General features: G+C 32.5%; 1 long non-coding RNA gene across 1 annotated transcript; it reads right to left on the minus strand.

The window, feature by feature from the left end:
* Window positions 1-4,788: 4,788 nt before the first annotated feature.
* LOC146904910 (uncharacterized) lies at window positions 4,789-7,962 on the minus strand. The gene is made up of 2 exons (XR_015018471.1): window positions 7,354-7,962; window positions 4,789-5,383 (listed from the first exon to the last, which is right to left on the minus strand). It is a non-coding gene; the product is annotated as an uncharacterized LOC146904910 (long non-coding RNA).
* Between the last annotated feature and the right edge of the window lie 12,820 nt (window positions 7,963-20,782).

Genomic DNA, 20,782 nt, shown 5'->3' on the forward strand with positions numbered 1-20,782 from the left:
ACAAAGATCCTAAAGATGATGAAAATTGGGACTTGTTAGGTCAAGATTCTGGAAAATACAACTACTATGTAAAATACACAGCTCCAGAAGAATCAAAGATTCCCATTGAGTAAGTAGAACCCAGTGGTTGGAATTCAACAACTAAACCAGAACTAACAACCTCAGATAGCAAAAAATCTTGGGGTGATATAGCTGAAGAAGCAGAAGAGTCAAAAAACGACTTTGCAGAATCAAACGTTGTCGTCGATCCTATCGATGAGCAACTAGGAAAAAATGTCTATGTTATTTTTGATGGTCCTATGAAAGGGATTTATAGTAACTGGGAAATTGCAAAACTTCACATTGATGGAAAAAATGTCCGTCATAAGGCATATCCAACTATGGAAAAGGCAAAAGCTGCTTACAACTCAGCATACAAGGAGATTACAACTTCAATCGACATGGTTCAACCATCAACAATGGAGATTAAAAAGAAAGTCTCTGTAAACACAATTCTCAACCTTGAGAGGATGAAAAATAAAGAAAAAACATTTGACGATTTCATTGGAAAATGGAGATGGTTAACTAGTTACAAAGAAGAACTCGCTCTAGAGTGCTTCTATCCAGTAAACATCAAGTTAAGTGCAAAAGCAAATACCGTACCAGGTATTTCAAAAGAACTCTTAAAAGATTTCTATGATATGGGTTTACTAAAAACAGTTTACCTAGAAGAAGAAGTAGGACGAAGGTTCCAAGAACTTAGTCTCCTTCCAAAAGAAATTGGAGATATAGCTAAAAGATTCAATGATCTCTTTGCAAAAGGTAGAGAAATATTCCTCCAATTTGAATAAACATACCCATGGTATGATCCAGCAAATAATATTATGGCAACTGGACCAAGAACAGTTATAAAAATAGGTATTTCTAACAAGACCTATTTACCAGCAAATCTAGAAAGCATTGGATGGTCTGCCCATTCATTCATTTATCAAATGAAACGCTTTTATGATAATCTTATTAGGTATGGTTCGTCCATTACCAATTTTAAAGTCTTGTATTCATCAGACTTATGTCTTATGGTTTGTGACTCCAAGAAAAAAGTGACAGATGAACACTTGAAGAAAGTTCTGCACTTTGAAGATCTCTTCTCAGGATTTGACCAAGGCTTGTACAGAATTCCTGAAGAAGTACAGAAAGAATGTCGTTTGTATTTCCAAAAATACAAAGGGCATATGTGTAAATGGTGTGCCTCATCAAAAGTGTCGGCACTTGAAGACAAAGCTGAGGAAAAAGCTTGAAACATGTCATGTAAATGATAAAAGTGTACAGTGGTACCTTATCATCTGAGTCAGATGGGGACCACTTAGAGATAAGAATCTTATCACCTTATGTGATAATGCGTTTGCTTTTTCTTTGCGTGTTTTGATTGTCTTTCTTTTTTAGCTGGCTTGGAAAAGGACATGTAAACCACTTGTGAGTCCTTTCCGCCTATAAATAAGAGCTTTCAGCTCATTGTAACATAAGAGTAAATGAACTAAGTTTTTTTGTATGAAATTGTTCTCTTAAACACTTCATAGTTTTTAACTAGCTGATTCTTGAGCCACTGCTCTGGAGGAATCACGTATTTCTTAGAAATACAACCCAAATTATTCAAAAATATAACCTCAGGTTATACCCAAAAACAAATCAAAATATCAAACACAACAAAAAGCTTCAAGCTAAAACCAAATACATCAGTAAAACTTCCGGATAAACAAGAGGATCAACAGCTTTCAAGCCCTAGCAAAACAATAAGGTATGAATTTAAGTACAATTTCTTATAAAAATACTATTCAGTATTATATAATCAATCCGATTTTTGTTGACACAAATAATTTTACCATAAAATCATCAAACTAAAATGGAATTTAGTGTAATTAAGGAAGATGCACCAGGCTTCAGAGCCGATGTATTAATAGATTATATAGAAAAGGTAGATTTCACCTTAAAACCTGAAGAAAATTTTAGAGAAAAACAAAAGAATATTATTTCTTTAATAAAAGAAAAAATATCCAGAGAAAACATTCTAAAATATGGAATGATGGTAGGAGAAATACCCATATTAATGGAATCAACAGATGGATCTGTTGTTATAACCATGATAGATAAAGAACAAATAGATGAGAGATTAAAACATTTATCGACAGAAAAAAGGAAAAAGATAGCATATATTCATATATCAACTATCCAAATAATCATAAAAAGTACTTTTGTGACAGGAATAGATTCAGAACTAGAACTTCTAATAGAAGATGCTAGAATGAATAAAAATAAATCACTAATAACAAAAGGTGAAGGAAATTTAAAATATGGAAAATTAAAATTAAAATTTGACATAAATCTACAAGTAGGTTTAAGTCTAAAAGATATAGATCTGAATAGATCCATAGTAATTCATTATAGACTCAAAGATCAAGATCTTATGAGATCAGGAAATCATCCTTTTACTGTATGTTATAAGATGAACTATGCACTAAGCAACTCTCATCATAGTATAGAGTTTAGTGGAAAGGAAAAAATACAGATAGACGAACTATTTGCATCATTTTTAAAATTGGAATCGCCAATTCAAAAACCATTAGAAAATCAAAGTCAATTATGTCTATTGAAAGAACTTAAAAAAGAAGAGCTTAATTATGTCTATTGAAAGAACCATTGAGCTTTATTACGGAGCAATAGTCTAAGACCAAGACAAAATTCTTTGACAATATTTTTAGCACCTAGATCTTCGTTTGGAAATGAAGAAAAAGAAGAGCTTAAAAAAGTTATTTCAGAATTAAAATTAGAGGTTTCAAGCATTAATAAAAAGCTATAATGCCTGGAATAACAATAAAAAACGAACTAAGTTTATTCAAAATAAGATTAAAAACTTTAGTTGATAAAATAGAAGGAAATTTTCTAAGAATAGAAATGAAAAATGCCCTTTGGGGAATCCGTGATTTAATTATTCAGCATATTTCATATGTGGAAGAAATATTAAGAGAGTTGGAAGAAATAGAAATTATTTCTACCCAACAAAAAAAAAAAGCTGAGATCTTATTATGGCCCGCTGAAAAATTAAGTTATTTAGAAAACCTTTTGGAATAAGCTGAAGAAAATTTCACCAGTAATTTTGTACCAAACCAATAATGCTTGGATTGGGACTTATAACAGAATTAAAACTTTTTAAAGAAAAGACTAGAAAATATAGTCTGTGATATAGAATATTACAATCAAAGAATTGTTCTAAGACAAATTCTTTTTCATTCTAAAGAATTCGTACAATATCATATAGAATATATTGAAGACTTTCTAAGAGAAATAAAAGATTTAGAAAATCTTACAAATATACAAAAAGAAAGAGCTAAAACACTCTTAAAACCATTTCAAGGTTTAATCAAAATCGAACAAATGTTAAATCAAGTTCGAGAAAATTCCGCTGGCGATTCTGCCGCAAACCTGGTATCAGAGCTAGTAATACAATCTTAAGGGATAAACATGAAAATAAAAATAAAAATAAAAATAAAAATATTTTATTTTCAAAAAAGACAAAAACTTTTTAAAATTGCTTTTTTACTCAACCGACTTGAAAGAGTCTTATATGATATCAGTTAATCTTTTAACCGATTTAAAAGCTCATAAACATGAGTTATCAAAATTCTATTGGCTGTGCCCAAAAGACAGGTGTTAGGGCTGTGCCTATGCAAGTGTTTCTCATCCCCTACATGTAAATCCTCCTCTTTAGAAGGGGAGAGCATATTTTTTGTATGTATTTTCATGTAGATCAAGTGAAATAACCACGCATGTCTGAACCCAATCATCACCCTTAATGTCACTTCGATAGACCAACCAATTAACAATGTTGTTAACATATACACTACCAATCAAACATGAAATATTAAGCATTGAAGGAGTAGCCAAAATAAAACATTGAATAGTTCTCCAAAGATTATGTTGGTTGATATGACGATAGCAACATGAATATAAAGGGGAGGGAGAGAGGGGTCAATAGATTACCTATAAAAAAAAATTATGGGCATCATTTGAGGATTGTATCGATTCAATGAACAAAATATGAATATTGAATAGATTCATATTGTCTCCTATATGTTTTGAATTGATTCAAAGTGCACTATGTTTGCACTGAATCGCTTCAAGATGTCCTTTGTGACATTTTATACGTACGATTCATAACTGTAAAATTGAATAAAAAATAGTTTGAAACCACAGTAAGACCCTACACTTTGTAAAAGATGATTATGTTAAAAACAAGTGTAGAAAAAATTTATGCATGCAAAATATGTTTATGCAAGGTGAAAATAAGTCATAAACTTAGAGGGGCAAAATACAATCTAAAACTATCATAGGAATATAAAACATCATTAAAGACCTAAGATACAATATTAGAAACTACAAACTCCCCATTTTTGATGATGTCAACCAAAGGATAGTTTTAGCGCCATCTTCTCCTTTTGAATTTGTGCAACATCTATCTCAGACAACAACCGTCGTACTTCTTCTTCAACATTCCACCTCTAAAACCTTACGTTATAATGTTCATATTTTTTTCAAGAAAATTGTTTCTAATATCACATTCCTTTCATCCATAAACTTTATCCTATACAAATTTGGTATCAAAGAAGATGGAATGCATTTCTTGAACCATCCACATTTTTATTTTGCATTTTTTTTTTGAATTGTACGACAAGGTTTTGTAACGTACCTTGTGATTCCTTTGATTCTTTAACAAAATCAAAATCTATCTTTTGGTTGTAAGATCAACAACACCTCTATACAATCCACACAAATATAACTCTTTCATCAACAATGTTTGGAGTAATTAGTCTTTATGTGTAATTATTTATTATGCTTCTTTGTATTCGATCCTATATTATAAATAGGACCACCTACTTGTATTTGAGATACACATTCAGAAAATATACAAATGTCTTATTCAATCTATACTTTACTGAGTTTCTACAATGAGATAATGCCATTGAATATCGTGATTCTAAACTCTTGTGATTTCTTAGCGAGCAGGTTACCTTGTATGAATTTTCATGTCCATACACATCTCAACAAAATGGTTGTGAGAGAGAAAGCATCGTCACATTCTTGACTCAATCGATGCCATGCTTGTTTCAACCTCTTATGCATAACGCGCTTGGGGTGAAGCTGCTCTTACCACTGTCCATATAATCAATCATCTCTCTTCCTTTGTCTTTGACAATGTCTTCTTTTGAGCACCTTTATCTCACTACACTGGATTATAACTCACTTAAGGTGCTTGGTTGTGCTTGTATTGTCCTCATTCAACCCATAAATATACTAAACTTGAGCCTCATGCTCCTCTATGTTGTTTTCTTGGTTATGGCTATGAACACAACTAAAATTCAGGGTTTAAATTTTAGTAAAGTATCTATCACAATTTTACATTATTTAATTTGGAGGTCATAAGAAATTTATTTATTTATTTATTTTTGAAGAAAGGAGGTCATAAGAAAATTAAAACATAGATTTAAAGTTTAAAAATATAAATGCAAATGGACAAAAAAAAACAAAATAATGCGGAAAAATAAGATAAATGATTAAATCGTCATATCGAATTAAGTTACATGACAATAAGAGTAATTTTTCATAATTTTTATGGTTGAACCTAAGTACGTGTGATTTTTATAGGTATGGACACGTTGTCGGAACCACTTGATAGTAATAAATGAAACTCAATGAATTTTTTTATTCACCTCTCCTTGTGCGAGGTGAATCACTCTTGTTTTAGTATTATATTCCATTTTTTCTTGTTCAAAAAGAAACTCTTCAACTTTGTCCTTTGACTATAATTTTTAGCAATAGAGTCTAAGTCATCTAAGTTTAGTCTGAACAATAGTAAAAAAAATTAGTTAAAAATGTTTTCTGTCAATGACGAGATTATTAGACTGTGTCGCGAACTAGGTCACTTGTGCAATGTCATCAACCACAATGCCCCATGATAAAAACAACTCAGCTACAACTGTATCAGAGTCCTATTGCACTATAGGATCCTTTCTAGAAATAGACATTTAAATAAGGTGGTAAGACTACTTCAATATGATATTGATACTAGGACTATTCTAATAAGGTACTCGGACCACTCTAATATGGTGTTTCTACCATTCTAACCTCTAACTTCTCCAAGGGCATAAAACATTGAAAGTGACTATATTCTTATGATCATTTTTACTTTTCGAAGGGAATGTTTATCTCAAAAGGGACTATGATATTTGGAATACTCTTATTTCTGAAGTGACAAAATTTACCGAATGGACTATACTCTTAAGACCATTCTTAATACCAAAGGGACATTATAACTCGAAGGGGACTATGGTATTGATGAGAGCACTCTTTAAATTCGAAGGGACAAAAATTAGAAGAAGAAAAGAATAGTTCGTCAACATAAGCTAAAAGAGGAAAAAGATAGAAAAGTTCTTGGCAACTCAAAAGAACTTTTGGTGTGAGTAGAAGTGAGGGGGATGAGTTATATTTATAGGTGAGGAGTCAAAGATATGTTACAAATCCAATGTCTAGGATTAGTTGACCGTTACAAAATCAATGTTTTTATCTCGCCTCATAAATGAGAGCACTTATTGGGAGGGATGACTTAAGGATTTTCAATTCACACATTTAACGAGTAAATAGTCAATTCCCAGGGGGTATTTGCTACATAAGTTTTAAATTTGAGGAGGTATTTGTGCATAAGTGTTAAAATAGAAGGGGCATTTACCTTGTTTTCAGATCTCACCGCAATTCACCGTGGTTTACTTCTGGCAGTGAAAATGGGTATCGAGGAATTGGCTTGCTACTCCGACTCTCTCCTATCCATCAGACTCATCACTGACCAAGCTTCTAAGTATCATGCTTTTGCTGTTTTAATCCAGGATATTAAAGATCTTTTGTCCTCAAGAAAATTCTCTATTCAACATTGTCTTAGAGAAGGAAACCAATGTGCCGACTTCATGGCAAAAATTGGAGCCTCCTCTAATGGAGAATTTCCTACCAATTCTACTCCTCCGAGCGACCTCCTAACGATGCTTAGGAACGACAGCATGGGAACTTTCTTCCCTAGCCCTAGGCTTTTTCTTTTCTTTCTTCTTTGTTTTTGTTCTTTCTTTTAGCTTTGTAAAAAAAAAAAAAAAAGAGAAGGGGCATTTACCTATTTTTATAATCGCTCAGTTTAGTTTGAAGGTAAATAAAGTTTGGATACAAATTATTTCAATCATTTGGTTATACTACTCTCCTATTTGAAGCTTAGTACATCATATAAGAACTCGATATCATATCAAACTATTGCATTTAGAAAGATAAATGGTTACCACTTACCAAAAGTTGTTGGCTCAATCCATCATAGTTGTTGGTTACCGAGATTTACTCATTCTTTTCTGACAGTAATCTGGCATGATAGTGTCTGGGTTATATGGAAGGAAAGAAACAACAAGATTTTTAAGCAGAAGTCTTAGGATCTGGATCATTTAACAGACGATGTCAAGTTTATGTCATTTTTTTTGGCTAAAAGCAAATATGTTCACTATAGCCTTCAGTTATAACGACTGGTGACGACCCCCTATACAATCTATGGGTGTTTTGGTGTAGCTTTTTGATTGTTTTTCTTCCGTTGTGTGTAATCAGACTATTAACATTGTATGTTGGTGGGTGGTTCTTTTTTGCACACTTTGTGCCAAATGAACCACCTTTGATGATTTAATATATTCCATTTTGACTCGTTCAAAAAATAATAATCTTATATCTTAATTAACCCTTTGACATTTGTTTAGCCATATCGAACAACGATATTACAATTAGCGCCTTGCACTTGTAAAAATAAATAATAATAAAAACTAAATAAAAAAAAAAAAACGCATCACAACTTTTCGTTAAAGGGTTAAAATATTTTGCCCCCTCAATACATATAATATACATTACATCTACATAAAAAACCACAATAATATTAAATTCGTAGAACCAAAAAAAGATATAAAATTTAGATATAGATATAACATTTAAAATATACACGCAATTGCAGGAAAAAAAAAATATGAATATTATAAAAATACTAATATTTTTGTACCAAAAAAAAGATACTAATATCTAATACCGATTCAAGACTAGTAAGTGCCAAGATCACATAAATATAATTAATTATATTCTCATCTTGTTTACACCTTTGGTAAACCAAAACTACATTACAACCAAAACTACATTACAAAGTAGTGGAACAATTTCCTTTCTCTCTTCTCTCAAATTTATTTCATAATTGTAGGAAAAATAATGTTAAATGGCAAAGAAAAAATTGCAATTCTTGCACTTTCACTTTTCTTTAGTGTAGTTATGATTTGTTTTTGTTTCATTTTAGTAGTCCATTTCGTAGTGCAATTTTCAGAAAAGACGAGTAAATCAAGTCAAAAAAATCAAGAAGTGTTGTGGGCAGGATTTGGCATTTCTCTATTTGTAATATTTGCTTTTGCTTTTGTTGTATTTGCTGTGTTTTCTGGTTGTGGTATTATTTATATAATCCAAAGTAGCACCAAGATTGCACCTGCACCTTTGGATGGAGATTAGGAGACGTTACACTCATATGGTTTAAAGATTCAAATATTAATGATCAAAGTATAATAGAAGAGTCAGAAAAAAATGTTCAAGGTGAGCAACCATCCAAGTTTTTACAATGTTATATATATTGTTTTATTGCAACGATCCAAGTTTGTACAATGATTTTTTATTTCGCTTTTACATTTTTGATTGTACTAAGTTATTGGATTAATCTAACAATTGAGACTATAATAATCTTTTTCTTAAAAAATTGAGACTATAATTAAATCCCCATTAGCAAATTGTTAGTATATTAAGGCTCTGTTTGGTAACACCAAAAAAGAGCTTTTAGCTTTTAGCTCATAGCTTATAAGCTCGTTTGACAAAAAATAGCTCTGTTTGATAACGCTTTTTACAACGAGCTTATAGCTTATTTCAGGAGCTTATAAACTATTTTTCAGAAGCTACTTCAAGTAGCGTTTGAGCTTATAGCTTCTAGCTTATTGTTTTTCCTTCCATTTTTACCCTTATCATTTTAATTAAAACCCACATTTACCCTTTATATGTTAAAGCACACTTATTGTTATGTTTTCAATGCGTTGCTCTATTTCTTTTGTTCCTAGTTTTCCAGTTCCTATGTATATCCCGTTTTCAAAGCTTTGCATGTAGATGATGATTTGTTTTTAACTTTTTTTGTTCTCGTAACAATTTTTATTTTCAAAATAAAATTTTATACTTTATTTTTTTTAAAAATTATATTTTTTTTGTAAAGTGTAAAAACTGAAATGGAATAAATTTAAAATGAAACTTCAACAAAAAAATAATATTTTTTAAAAGAGTAAAAAAAATTAGTAATATATAAAATATAGATTAAGAACATAATTTAATAATTTTATTAGAATTAAAAATGTCCTTTTATGTCATTTTACATTTATCAGCTAGTTGAACCGCTAATTTTACCAAACACTTTAATTAGCTTATCAGCTATCAGTCATCAGCTATAAGCTATCAGCTAAAAGCTATCAGCTAGCTTATCAGCTAAAAGCTATCAGCTAACTTATCAGTTATCCGCTATTTTTACCAAACAGAGCCTAAGTTTCCTCAAAAGCCGATCTCTCTGTTGCCTGCATTATATTGTTTTTTTTCTTGAAAATCACAATTTATTATATAATGAAAGAAGTACAAAAAGTACTTAACCCACAAATCGGAAAAGTACAAGCGATACTTGCCCCGTAAAAACAAACACCCTTCAAGAACTAAGACAAAAAAAGAGGGTTCGAAACCATTCGTAGTATAACAAAGGTCCCCTAATTTGCCAATGTTCCAAATTCCCAGCTTTCCAAATTTTCCCAAATTAACCCTTAGATTAATCAAGGACTATGATATAAGATAAAACTAAAACATTAAATGAAATGTCAACTCAATTTTTTGGGTACATCACCTTCTTTCTGAATTTGCAAGACATTTTTTTGCAAGACATTTTACTTCTTTGTTGTCACGGAAATCTCTGTTTACTTTTTTTTTTTTTGGTGAGCATTGTGAAACCTAAATAGAAGGCAAGCTCTCCCTATGAGTTTTAACACTGCTGCATAGGTTGGATTCGAACTCAGGATCTTAGTTAAGCTAGAACAGACCCCATCTCATCTAAGCGTTCTTGAGTGTAAATCTCTTCATCGTAGCGTTCAAGTGTTAAACAAAATCTTGACTATAATTGAATGTTTTGTACCTTATGTTTATTTTAGTTTTTAACATGTTTTCTTATGTTTTATAAGTTTTAAGTTGGTTGAAAATATTATTTACATTATAATTAATTCATCATTTCCACTACATAATATTGACATACGCAATGCTTTAGCTAATACACGAAAGCGCATACCATGATTTTCCTGTCTATCAATAACTGGATGCATTGCACGGTGGATATGAAGAAGTAGACCATTATCGAGGCAATAGTGAGCCAAGGTAGTATTTGCAGTGAATCCACCGGTTAAGCAGTCATGCATTACGATAGGCACGCCCAATTCTCTAGCAAATACAGCTCTTTTTATCATTTCTTCACAGAATGAAACAATAAAGTTTAAAAAATATTTTTGTACGAAAAAAATTTAACTTGATGATTTTGTTAATAAGTTAAATTCCAACACTCATATTTTAAACGACCAAGTGACAGAATGAATTAATTTATTACAACGTGAATAATATTTTTCATCAACTTAAAACTTTATAAACATAAGAGACCACCTTCAAACCTACAATAAACACAAAGGACAAAACAATTCCTCAAAAACAAATTTCCACGGATAATGCACCACAACACTTACGTGTCCGTCTTTCCGCGTTTTTATTGCGCTAACGTTTAAAAATTATAAACACTTTTTGTGTATTGGAAATGCCCAACTCTCAAAAAAGAAAGAAAGAAAAACTCTTTTTTGTGAAATTGGAAAGACATATGAGAAAAGAAACCTAGAAAAGAAAACCAAAAGGTTGAAAACCCAGAAAATTGAAAAGAAATCATTAAGATGTTGCCTAATACAAAAATAAAGCGAAAAAATGAAACGAAATGAAGAGCTAATAAAATCACAACAAGGAGCTCTTGATAAATCTGTTTTCAAAAAGGTAGATACCCAAAAAAAATGTTCCTAATGATGAGCCAAATTTGGAAAACAACGACGATGAAAATTTGAATCTTGAATATGAAAATGAGAAAATTGATAATAATTCAAATGTTCCTAATGATGTGCAAATGCATCTAATATTGAAAATATTTGTCATGATTTTGAACAAGAAATTCCTCATTTTGATATTTATGATCCAAGAAATTGGAAAAGTCTTGATAACACGTCAATGGATATTTTAGTTGAAAAGGGGCCTACTAGATAAATGAATCTTTATTTCCCTAATAACAAATATTTTAGGCATTTCTCATATGGGAATTATTCAAGAAAATTCAGCAATGGTGAAATTAGTGATAAAAAAGGGCTAGTTTATTGCAAATATGATGACAAAATATATTGTTTTTGTTGTAAATTGTTTAAATCTTCCACTTCTAATTAATAACTTGAGTTTACTATCATCGTGTTATGGGGTGCCAACATAGTTGAGATGTCAACCGTCATAACTAATGCATGTTTCATCCATCATTTGTCAAAAAAAAAAAAAAAGTTTACAAAGTATTATATAAGGGGTCCTTTTTTCATATTATGCTTAAGGTCCATAAAACGTTAGGAACAATCCTAATTGGTATGGGTGATGTTTTTATTTTTCCCATTGGTGTGAGAGATATTCTTATCTGGATCATTTAGAATATGATCATGCATTTTCATTTATTTTGGTCTTGGAAATTGTTTATGCAAAATAATATGCTAATTAATTGTTTCCAAACATGATGTTTTGGTAGTCAGATTCATGCCTCTAGTTTATTAGTTTCTTGATATGGGTGTTGGAATATATATATACTATCCCTTTACAACCAATATTTAAGGTACTAAAGAAAAAATTTCAGGTTTGATCATGTTTGAAATGTTGAAGCGTGCACGGGAAAATAAGGGTTTTTCTTTAAATTGTCAATATAATTTAAAATATTTTTGAAGATTATCATTTTCCATGAACTTATTAGAAAATGTGGATGTGGATTCCTTTGGTATGAAAATAATCAAATTTAAAGAATAATTTTTTTGTTAGTTTATTTTAATAGTTTTTTTTAAAGATATATGGAAGTAAAATTACTATTTCCGATCTCTTATGTAAGTACCCTCTCCGTCTCAAAATAGGTGTTATCTTTTCTATTTTTCTGTGTCTCAAATTATTTCTCTTTTATAATATCAATACAACATTTATTATTCTTTTCCAATAACATTTTAATCATCAACTACTCCACTAAGGTCATCCACAATATAGCACCCCAAATTGGGTGCTTAAATGGGTCTCTTGTGTCTACATCATTAATTTTATGGTAATCCTTAATAAGCACCAATTTTTTCCAACTCAGCACATAAATTATTAAATAGGTCCCACAAATAATTCTATAGCATTATATTTCAACAAAATTTATTAAGATTTATTAAATAAGACCAACAAAAAATGAAAAGAGAGAACGTGCTTCTATAACCATTCTTCTCCATAGGCACCCATATATTTTACTTCACAATGGGGGTTCCTATTTAATGTGATGCTAAATAGGTTACGCACTCACCATTGTGGATGGTCTAACTATAATTAATAAGTGGATTTTAGTAAATAGAACATATTTACTAATTAAATCAACCTTGCTATCATTTTCTTAATAACCTTGTAAAACTTAAAAGGAAAAATTAATTTTAGACGGAGTGAGGAAAAAAAACACCCTTTAAAAAATTGTATTAACTACATTTAAGTTATGATAATCGCTCATGAGGATTATGGGAATCCCAAACCTAGAAAAAATATTCTTTTTCAAGAAGTTCACCACCTTGTGTGTATCATTAATAGGTGATCCAACACCTTCAACCCATTTTGTGACATAGTCTACACACACCATGATATACTGATTAGAATGAGAATTTGAAAACGAACCCATGAAGTCAATTCCCCAATAGTCAAATGCTTCGATTTCTAAGATCCTATTGTGGCATTTCATTCCTTTCTGTTATTCCTCCATATCTCCGCCATTCATTACATCTTTGAACAAACTTCCAACAATCCATAAACATGGTGGGCCAAAAGAAACTACTTTGCAAAAAAATTACAATTGTACTATCTATACTATGATGTCTCCCGTATGGCGAACTGTAGCACTGTCAAAGGATGTCCTTGGCTTCTTTCTCCCCTACATACCTTCACATCACAACACCCCTTATTTCCAATCTTGAAAACCTAATGCTCATCCCATATGTAGTGGTTGGCATCCTTGTAAGTAATTTGTCTTTGCTCCCAAGTTAAATCCTCCAGCAACCTTTTACTTCATTTAAAGTTTGTCATGTCAGTGAACCATGGTCTTTGAGATATTGCAAACAATTGTTCGTTTGGAAATCTATCTTTGATGCTTATTTCCTTTTGAGTGACTTGTTTATTTTTCAAGTCTGGAAAGGTGATAAGCTACCACACTCTTGTCTCCCTTCTTGTCTTGATAAGCTACCACACTCTTTAATTCCCTTCTTGTCTTGAGTATTGTCATCCGACATAACTCATTTACTTGTTTAGTTAGAGTTCCCACTCTCTTTTCTCTTCTATCAACGATCATTTATCGACTCTAGATGGCTTTCTGTTGAAGTCTGGATATTGCTTCCATACTGATATATATGAGTCGCTTTCATTAACATGAAAATCGTATCTCTCATGGATATATTCTTGCTTGGAATCGACCCACCCTTTTATGAGGGAAATTATGTTCTCCCTGGTCCGTACCGGTGATGAGGTTTTGAATAGGAATTCATGGCTTTTAATCCTGCACTTGCAAAAACAAAATATCCCAGTAGTTTTGCCTAAAAGTCTTAAAATAAATTTCTTATACTTCTCGAGATCACAACTAATTGAAAAGGAAATTCATAGAAGACATAAACTAACTTCTAAAACTAAATCTTTTTGGGATTTTGAAATAAGATAAGAAAATAAAACAAACCTAATTTAAATAAAAGTAAAACAAATCAAAGTTAAATAAAAGGAAAACAAAAACTAACCCAATCTTAAGAGATTTAAAACTAATTCTAATGAACTCCTTTTATGGAGATTTTTCGCATACAAGGAAATTTTTCGCAATGTACCAACATGAACTCCTTTTTTTATTGTATTTTTACTATTAACTTTGTATTTGCACAAAAAGCACATTATTTTCTATTTATTTGAATGTTCTATTTGCCGTCAATATGACCCGTGCGGCAGCACGGGTGGATGGTCTAGTTTAAAACTAATTCTAATCTATAAAGATAATCCTAACAAGAAAATAGGAACTAACCCTAAAATCTAGAAACTAACATAATCGTATTAAGAAAACCGTTTAACAAAATAAAACTAACTTGAGAATTAAAAAAGAAACTTTTTTTTTACAACAAATTCACTTCATTTCATTAGTAATAGTAGTTTCAATACAAGATGGCATGTAATCATGAATTTGGGAACAAGCATAAGATAATGACGCCCAAGCTAACAAGTGGGCAACATTATTTGCTTGTCTCATAATGAAACTTATCTTAAAGTTTTCATGATTCATAAGTAAAGCTTTGCAAATGTTCACAATAGCGCCGAACATAGAATTGGTGCTGAAGTTGCTAGAGATTTCGTCTACCACGTGCTTGCAGTCAAGTTCAATAGACACCACAGTAAAACTTAAAGTACCAAGCCACTTTATCGCTTCTTTTAGACCTCTTGCTTCCCCATCTTTGGGTTGTGGGAGACCTCCATACCAAGTTGTCTTCACTCTCATGAACTCCCCTCGATCCCCTCTTAAACACATACTGATCCCAAAACATCCTTGGTCCTTAAAGATTGCCGCATCAACATTACACTTCACTTCCCCAACTACTGATCTGATCCATACCTCTCGTATTTGATTTGCCATTTCAGTGTTGTGGGATTCTCTCTTTTCCTGTCCTATGCGGACTTCCTGCCATTGAAATAAGGCGTCGCGGGCTATATGCACTTAGATACACGGTCTTGTTTCTATGTCGTTCCATAACTTTTCATTTCACCGCTTCCAAATGCACCAAAGGGTCATTACAAAATCCAGAAGTTGTTGGTGTTCTAGGGATTCAAGTAACTGGAAGAAAAGGGAAACAAAACCATCTGCGGTTTCCAGATTCCCTTGTATAATGTGCCAGAAACCTGTTGCGCTCCAAACCATCCGGAAAAGACATGCCATTCATTCTCATATGAACTCTCACAATGCACGCATCGATCACAACAGTTAACACCGCGAGTTTGAAGCCTATATCTTGTGGGAAGACATCCCTTGGTTGCCCTCCATAAGAATACCTTTACTTTTTGCGTCATTCAAAATCTCCAAATTTTCAACCAATGGCATTCTTCTCTCAGCTCGCTATTATTCACTAGGATCTCCATGGTATAGTGATATGCCGATTTTACGGTGTATTCCCCATGACTTTTAAATTTCCAGCATCGTTTGTCTTCTCCAATCTCATCCATAATTGGCATGGCCAAGATATTTTCGGCATCTCTCTCATTGAACATTTCCTTGATGACATCCTCTTTCCACACATTGCCATCTTCTTCAATTAGCTCACTAACCATCATGCCCTCTTTCCCCATCGGTATGTTTCTTGTCACATAGGATTTCCCTTCGTCGCTAAGCCAAGGATCATACCAAGTTCTAATCTTTGAACCATCTCCCAATCTCCATCTAAGGCCTCATATGACTATAACCTGTGAAGCATGTATACTATGCCAAACATAACTCAAGTTGTGACCCAGTTTTGCGTCCACAAAATTTCCTCTTGGAAAATATTTAGCTTTGAAGACTCTTTCGACTTGAGTATCGTGGTTGGTTTCTAATCTCCAACCTTGCTTCCCTAGCACTGCCAAATTGAAACCATATAGATGTCGAAAGCCCATCCCTCCATATTATTTTATCATTGTCGATTTCTCCCACCTTAACAAATTGATACCTTTCCCATTCTGTCTGTTCGAACCCCACCAAAAGGAGTTCAATTTTTTTTGAATCTCCTCCCCTAATGTTGTTGGGAGTAGAAAAGAACTCATACAGTAAGTTGGAATTGATCTAGCAACAAATTTGATGAGTACCTCTCTTCCAACTTTGCATAAATGTTTTCCTAACCAATGTTGTATTCTCTTAGAAATCTGATCTCGAATATGATTGAACACTGCCCTCTTTTTTCTTCTCACCATGGATGATAAGCCTAAGTATTTTCCGCATCCTATACTCCCTGACACCTGTAAGATGTTCTTTACCATCTCCATGGTCGTGTGATCAGCGTTCTTGCTGAAAAATATTTCTGATTTGTGTAAATTAATTGCTTGCCCTGAGGCCTCTACATATTTTTTAAGTGTCTCTGATAGAGTTTGTGCCTCTTTTTCATTTTCCATGCAAAACAGAAAACAATCATCAACAAATAATAAGTGTGTCAGGATTGGAGCTCTTCGACACACTTTGATACCATGGATGTCCCCACGGGCTTCTAATTTTTTTAGCATTATTGATAGGCCTTCGGCACAAATAATAAAAATATATGGTGATAATGGGTCCCCTCCAGGTAGGGGTGGGCATGGTTCGGTTAACCTAAAAAACCGAACCGAACCGAAATTTTGAAATGGTTCGGGAAAACCGAACCGAACCGTTTCAGGTTTGAAGCTATCCGAACTGAACCAAAGTTATGGTTTGGTTAACCATTTGCTTACCTATTAACCATACCGAACCGAACCAAAACAAATATTTTTTATCCAATGAATAAAACCACTTTTATTATAAAAAATAACAAATTAAAATTAAAAGTTAGAATAGTTTATTTCTTCAAAAACAGCTTATCTTATGCAAAACAATTTATTTTAAAAAACAGCTTATTCAAAAAAACTTATTTTATGAAAAAAAATTTATTACGATCTCTTTTTAAAATTAGCTTATTCAAAACCGCTTATTTTATGCAAAACACCTTATTTTAAAAAACAGCTTATTCAAAACAGCTTATTTTATGAAAATACCTTATTTAAAAAAAACAGCTTATTCAAAACAGCTTATTTGATAAACAACTTATTTTATGAAAAACAAATTATTTTAAAAACAACTTATTCAAAACAGCTTATTTTATGCAACACACCTTATTTTAAAAAACAACTTATTTTATGAAAAACAACTTATTTTTGAAAACAACTTATTCAAAACAACTTCTTTTATGAAAAACAGCTTACTCAAAAAAGCTTATTTTATTAAAAATAGCTTGTTACGATCTCTTTTTTAAAAAACAACTTAATCAAAACAGCTTATTTCATGCAAAACAACTTATTCAAAACAACTTATTTTATGCAAAACAACTTATTTTAAAAAATAGCTTATTTAAAATAGCTTATTTTATGCAAAACACCTTATTTTAAAAAAACAGCTTATTCAAACATTCTTCTGTCCTGTGCCTCCACATTCAACTTAAAGTTTATTCTTTATTTTTTTTGTTGAGGAAAAATGTTTATTCTTTATGTCATTGATTTCTAATCATAAAATTGATTTTCATAAAGTAATATAACTATATTTACATTGTAACAAAAAAAAACTATATTTACAACTTACAAGTGAAAGCAACGTGCATTCCCATATAGAGTCTTTCTAGAGAAAGCAAACAGCTTCGCTTGCCTGACCAGTTAACTTCTCCGTTTAGTTCAGAATTCATTTCTATTAAGTACTGTTTGTTTACCAACAAACAAAAATTGAGAAATAGAAAGATCCACAAACAAAAGGAAGAAGAGCTGCTATACACTAGATGGCAGGCCTTCTCATACAAACTTTTGAGGACTCTTCCTGAATTAAGGGCATTGGTCTGACATATTTAGAAAGCTAAGGTCTCATAAATTTTCAATTTGAATAATATGAAGAGTTAATGGGCTGGTACTTCCAATATAAATCTTGAAGCTGTCATATTCCCGAACACAAGTATACCAAGGCATAACAAGTCTTGAGAACACCCTTGGATGCTTTCTAATTAAGGTGTCAAAATTGAATTACTTCGCTTACAAAAAAACTGTGTAACTTCATGATAGACTCAGAATTGCAAGTTTAAGAATGAATAAGCTGTTTTGAATAAGCTGTTTTTTTAAAATAAGTTGTTTTCATAAAATAAGCTGTTTTTAAAATAAGGTGTTTTGCATAAAATAAGCTTTTTAAAATAAGCTATTTTAAATAAGTTGTTTTTTTGGAAAGATCCAAAAAAGAGTTCAAGTGGTTTCCTTAAAAAAAAACAGTTCAAGTGGTTTGGTTCGGTTCAAAAGGTTCGGTTCGGTTCAAGATGGTTCGGTTATGGTTCAAGAACTGTTAATAAATTAACAGTTCGGTTCGTGAACCATTATAATGGTTCGGTTATTTTTGGTTCGATTCGGTTCGGTTCGAGCGGTTTGGTTCGGTTCATGGTTCTTTTTGCCCACCCCTACCTCCAGGGTTTTGGAAGCCAATATCATTACTATTTATGAACACTTGATATTTCACATTATCCATACAAAGTCTCATCCATTTCACCCACTTCTCATCAAAACCCATCTTCCTCAGACGTTGGACAAAATTCCAGATTACTCTGTCATATGCTTTACTATTATCTATCTTCAGAGCTACTTCCCTGATCTACCTTTGTATTTGCGCTTCATGTGATGTTAAATTTTAGACGCCGCCAAAACATTATCCAGAATAGAACTATTTTCCACAAAGGCCGATTGTTCTTGTGATATACATTTTGGTAGTAACCTCTTATGTCTATTAGCTAACACTTTAGATATGATTTTGTAAAGTACATTGCATTGTGTAATTGGGCGTAAATCTCTCCTTGTTTCTAGGTTATCCTTCTTTGGATTATGACGATATTTGTTTCCACTAGTTTTTCTGGTAACTCACCTGTATTCAACAACAAAATTCCAGAACGGAATATTTCTGTTCCACAGAGATGTCAAGTGTTTATAAAAAAACCGAATTCAATCCATCTGGTCTTGGTGCCTTGTCAGAGTGCATTTGAAACAGTGCTTTCCGAAATTCTTCCATAGTAAACGGCGCTAATAACATATCATTTTCTTGTTGAGTTATGCGAGGAGCAACCATGTCAAGAATGTGTTGCATATAGATACTACCTATTGCTTCTGTGAAGAGGTCATCAAAATACTCCTTCGCTACTCCACATAATTCGGCTTGGGATTCCACTACTTCCCCATCATTCCATTGTAGTTTAGAAATATGGAACGTTTTCTTTTAGAAGTTGTCATGGCATGAAAGAATTTTGAGTTTGTATCACCATCCTTCAACCAATTCACTTTCGCCCTCTGCCTCCAATACGCGTCCTCCTGTGCTAGTAAGTAACTCATAAGTTCTTTAGCCTCATGGTAGTGTTTCACCTCAACATCATCTTCCCTTTCTCATAACATCTCCATATCCTTCCTACAATCATCAATGTCTTTTTTAAACCATAGTCGTATAGATGTTCCCCACTTCTCTAGCTCCTTTGTGCAATTTTGGATTATGTCAAGCACCTCACCACCTTTCACTCCAATATTCCACCCCTCAATCACTACTATATCTAAATCTTCCTTTTCTAACCAGGCATTTTCGAACTTGAAAGATCGTCTGATAGTGCTTCTATGCCTTTCAATGAGTTTTAACAAGATTGGTGAGTGACCAGATCTATCCGCAATGAGGTTAGTGAGCGTAACATTTGGAAATAGATCTAACTAATCTTGGGAAGCCATGGCACACTCTAGCCTCTCTTCCTTTCTGCCTTGCGCACTTCGCCCTCTGCACCATATGTATGGGTATCCCGTTAATGGTATGACAAAAAGATTACTATCCTAAACAACTTCTCAAAATCCTTGTATTCGCCAAGGTGGGTGATCAGTTGTACTTATTTTTTCATCGTTCGAAAGAATGTCGCTAAAGTCCCCTAGAATGCACCATGGTAGGTTGTTATCCTGAGCAAGAGTTCTTAGCATATCCCACGAGTCTCTTCTTCTATCTATTTCTAGGTAACCATATAAATTGGTGAAGCGCCATTATTGATGTTGTTGGTTTGTTACCTCCATGTTAATGAAATTTTTCGAATAGTTAATTGAGCTGCATTCAAATGGCAATTTCAACAAACACGCCAACCCACCGCTTCTCCTAATCTTATCACAACAAAAGCTCCTTCAAAACCCAATCTAACACGAACTTCCTCTATCTTATTGGCATGCACAAGTGTCTCGCATAAAAATAAAATATCTAGTTTGTACTTACAAACTAGGTCCCGAATAAATGGAACTGCACTCGGGTTACCCAAGCCCCGACAGTTACAGCTTATGATACTCAATTTTCCCGGCAGGCCTGACTGCCAAGACCAGCCGATAAAAAATGAATATTGTAACCGTTTCCACTGTGTCCCTTTACTATGTTGCTTGACGAGATCAAGCACCTTCTGATGTAGTGATGCGCTCATATGTTGTCATTCTTTATGCCAGTACTTTCCATTTATCCTTTCCACTTTTGTCCGTCTTCATTATACTTTCTTTTTTTATCGTCTACCAATTCTTCCTCCTCTTCAACATACATCCCTACTCTTTC

This window comes from Medicago sativa, chromosome 7, assembly GCF_051527215.1.
Source record: "Medicago sativa cultivar Bolivia chromosome 7, Bolivia_mono, whole genome shotgun sequence".
Classification (NCBI taxonomy): Eukaryota; Viridiplantae; Streptophyta; class Magnoliopsida; order Fabales; family Fabaceae; genus Medicago; species Medicago sativa.